This window comes from Colobus angolensis, unplaced genomic scaffold (assembly GCF_000951035.1).
Source record: "Colobus angolensis palliatus isolate OR3802 unplaced genomic scaffold, Cang.pa_1.0 Scaffold370, whole genome shotgun sequence".
NCBI classification, from domain to species: Eukaryota; Metazoa; Chordata; class Mammalia; order Primates; family Cercopithecidae; genus Colobus; species Colobus angolensis.
In genome coordinates this window covers 628,140-632,539 of record NW_012117044.1, presented here as the reverse complement: position 1 = coordinate 632,539, position 4,400 = coordinate 628,140, and positions in this window count along the sequence as shown.

Genomic DNA, 4,400 nt, shown 5'->3' with positions numbered 1-4,400 from the left:
GTAATTCCTCCTTTAGCTCTGAGAAGTTTGATGTTCTGAAGCCTTCTTCTCTCATCTCGTCAAAATCATTCTCCGTCCAACTTTGATCTGTTGCTGGCAATGAGCTGCGTTCCTTTGGAGGGGAAGATGCTCTCTTATTTTTTGAATTTCCAGCTTTTCTGCCCTGCTTTTCCCCCATCTTTGTGGTTTTATCTGCTTCTGGTCGTTGATGATGGTGATGTGCTGATGGGGTTTTGGTGTGGGTGTCCTTCCTGTTTGTTAGTTTTCCTTCTAACAGTCAGGACCCTCAGCTGTAGGTCTGTTGGAGATTGCTTGAGGTCCACTCCAGACCCTGTTTGCCTGGGTGTCAGCAGCAGAGGCTGCAGAAGATAGAATACTGCTGAATAGCGAATGTACCTGTCTGATTCTTGCTTTGGAAGCTTCCTCTCAGGGGTGTACTCCACCGTGTGAGGTGTGAAGTGTCGGTCTGCCCCAGCGGAGGATGTCTCCCAGTTAGGCTACTCAGGGCTCAGGGACCCACTTGCGCAGGCAGTCTGTCCGTTCTCAGATCTCACCCTCCATGTTGGGAGATCCACTGCTCTCTTCAAAGCTGTCAAACAGTCGTTTGTGTCTGCAGAGGTTTCTGCTGCTTTTTTTTTTGTTGTTGTTGTTTAGCTGTGCCCTGTCCCCAGAGGTGGACTCTACAGAGACAAGCAGGCCTCCTTGAGCTGCTGTGAGCTCCACCCAGTTTGATTGTCCCAGGGCTTTGTTTACCTACTTAAGCCTCAGCAATGGTGGGCGCCCCTCCCCCAGCCTCGCTGCTGCCTTGCAGTTAGATCGCAGACTGCTGTGCTAGCAATGAGGAAGGCTCTGTGGGCGTGGGACCCTCCCAGCCAGGTGTGGGGTATAATCTCCTGGTGTGCCCATTTGCTTAAAGCACAGTATTGGGGTGAAAGTTACCCGATTTTCCAGGTGCTGTGTGTCTCAGTTCCCCTGGCTAGGAAATGGGATTCCCTTCCCCCTTGCTCTTCCCAGGTGAGGCGATGCCTCGCCCTGCTTCAGCTCTGGCTGGTCAGGCTGCAACAGCTGACCAGCACCGATTGTCCGGCACTCCCTAGTGAGATAAACCCAGTACCTCAGTTGAAAATGCAGAAATCACCTGTCTTCTGTGTCGCTCGCACTGGGAGCTGGAGACTGGAGCTGTTCCTATTCAGGCATTTTGCTCCGCCCCCCGTGCCACATTTTCTTAATCCAGTCTATCATTGATGGACATTTGGGTAGCTTCCAAGTCTTTGCTATTGTGAATAGTGCCACAATAAACATACATGGTAAATGTGTCTTTATCAGAGAATGATTTATAATCTTTTGTGTATATGCCCCGTAATGGGATTGCTGGTCAAATGGTATTCCTGGTTCTAGATCCTTGAGGAATCACCACACTGTCTTCCACAACAGTTGAACTAGTTTACACTCCCACCAACAGTGTAAAAGCGTTCCTCTTTTTCCACAACCTCTCCAGCATCTGTTGTTTCCTGACTTTTTAATGATTACCATTCTAACTGGCACAAGATGGTATCTCATTGTGGTTTTGATTTGTATTTCTCTAATGATCAGTGATGATGAACATTTTTTAATATGTATGTTGGCTACATAAATATCTTCTTTTCAGAAGTGTCTGTTCGTATCCTTTACTCATTTTTTTGATGGGGTTGTTTGCTTTATTCTTATAGATTCTTTGTAGATTCTGGATATTAACCTTTTGTCAGATGGATAGATTGCAACAATTTTCTCTCATTCTGTAGGTTGCCTGTTCACTCTGATGATAGTTTCTTTTGCTGTGCAGACGTTCTTTAGTTGAATTAGATCCCATTTGTCAATTTTGGCTTTTGTTGCCATTGCTTTTGGTATTTGAGACATGAAGTCTTTGCCCATGCCTATGTCCTGAATGGTATTGCTGAGGTTTTCTTCCAGGATTTTTATGATTTTAGGTCTTATGTTTAAGTCTTTGATCCATCTTGAGTTAATTTTTGTATAAGGTGTACGAAAGGGGTCCAGTTTCAGTTTTTTGCATATGGCTAGCCAGTTTTCCCAACACCATTTATTGAATAGGGAATCTTTTCCCCATTGCTTGTGTGTGTCATGTTTGTAAAAGATCAGATGGTGGTAGATGTGTGGTGTTATTTCTGAGTCCTCCGTTCTGTTCCATTGGTCTATATATCTGTTTTGGTACCAGTACCATGCTGTTTTCATTACTCTAGCCTTGTAGTATAGATTGAAGTCAGGTAGCGTGATGCCTCCAGCTTTGTTCTTCTTGCCCAGGATTGTCTTGGCTCTGCAGACTCTTTTTTGGTTCTATATGAAATTTAAAGCACTTTTTTTCAATTCTGTGAAGAAAGTCAGTAGTATCTTGATGGGGATAGCATTGAATCTATGAATTACTTTGGACAGTAAGGCCATTTTCACAATATTGATTCTGCCTATCCATGAGCATGGAATGCTTTTCCATTTGTTTGTGTCCTCTCTTATTTCCTTGAACAGTGGTTTGTAGTTCTCCTTGAAGAGGTCCTTCACATCTTTTGTAAGTTGTATTCCTAGGTATTTTATTCTTCTTATAGCAATTGTGAATGGGAGTTCACTCATGATTTGGCTCTCTGTTTGTCTGTTATTTGTGTATAGCAGTGCTTGTGATTTTTGCATGTTAATTTTGTATCCTGAGACTTTGCTGAAGTTGCTTATCAGCTTAAGGAGATTTTGGGCTGAGATGATGGCATTTTGTAAATATACAATCATGTCATATGCAAACAGAGACAACCTGACTTCCTCTCTTCCTATTTGAGTACGCTTTATTGCTTTCTCTTGCCTGATTGCCCTGGCCAGAACTTCCAATACTATATTGAATAGAAGTGGTGAGAGAGGGCATCCTTGTCTTGTGCTGGTTTTCAAAAAGAATGCTTCCAATTTGTGCCCATTCAGTATGATATTGGCTGTGGGTTTGTCGTAAATAATTCTTATTATTTTGAGATACATTCCATCAATACCTAGTTTGTTGTGAGTTTTTAGCATGAAAGGTTGTTTAATTTTGTCAAAGGCCTTTCCTGCATCTATTGAGATAATCATGTGGTTTTTGTCATTGGATCTGTTCATGTGATGGCTTGCATTTATTGATTTGTGTATGTTGAACCAGCCTTGCATCCCAGGGATGAAGCCAACTTGATCATGATGGATGAGTTTTTGATGTGCTGCTGGATTCAGTTTACCAGCATTTAATTGAGGATCAGGGACATTGGCCTAAAATTGTCTTTTTCTGTTATGTCTTTGCCAGGTTTTGGTGTCAGGATGATGCTGGCCTCATAAAATGAGTTAGGGAAGATTCCCTCTTTTTCTATTGATTGGAATAGTTTCAGAAGGAGTGGTACCAGCTCCTCTGTGTATGTCTGGTAGAATTTGGCTGTGAATCCATCTGGTCCTGGACTTTTTTTGGTTTGTAGGTACTAATTATTGTCTGAATTTTGGAGGCTGTTATTGGTCTATTCAGAGATTCAACTTCTTCCTGGTTTAGTTTTGCGAGGGTGTATGTGTCCAGAAATTTATCCATTTCTTCTAGATTTTCTAGTTTATTTGCATAGAGGTGTTTATATTATTCTCTGATGGTAGTTTGTATTTCTGTGGGATCAGCATGATATCCCCTTTATCATTTTTTATTGCATCAATTTGATTCTTCTCTCTTTTCTTCTTTATTAGTCTTGCAAGTGGTCTATCAATTTTGTTGATCTTTTCAAAAAACCAGCTCCTGGATTCACTGATTTTTTGAAGGGTTTTCTTGTGTGTCTATCTCCTTCAGTTCTGCTCTGATCTTAGTTATTTCTTGCCTTCTGCTAGCTTTTGAATTTGTTTGCTCTTGCTTCTCTAGTTGTTTTAATTGTGATGTTAGAGTGTCAATTTTAGATCTTTCCTGCTTTCTTTTGTGGGCATTTAGTGCTATAAATTTCCCTCTACACACTGCTTTAATTGTGTCCCAGAGATTCTGGTACATTGTGTCTTTGTTCTCATTGGTTTCAAATAACAACTTTATTTCTACCTTCATTTTGTTATTTACCCAGTAGTCATTCAGGAGCAGGTTGTTCAGTTTCCATGTAGTTGTGCAGTTTTGATTTTCTTAATCCCAAGTTCTAATTTGATTGCACTGTGGTATGAGAGACAGTTTGTTGTGATTTCTGTTCTTGTACATTTGCTGAGGAGTGTTTTACTTCCAACTATGTGGTGAATTTTGGAATAAATGCGATGTGGTGTTGAGAATAATGCATATTCTGTTGATTTGGGGTGTAGATTTCTGTAAATGTCAATTAGGTCTACTTGGTCCAGAGCTGAGTTCAAGGCCTGGGTATCCTTGTTAAGTTTCTGTCTCTTTGATCTGTCTAATA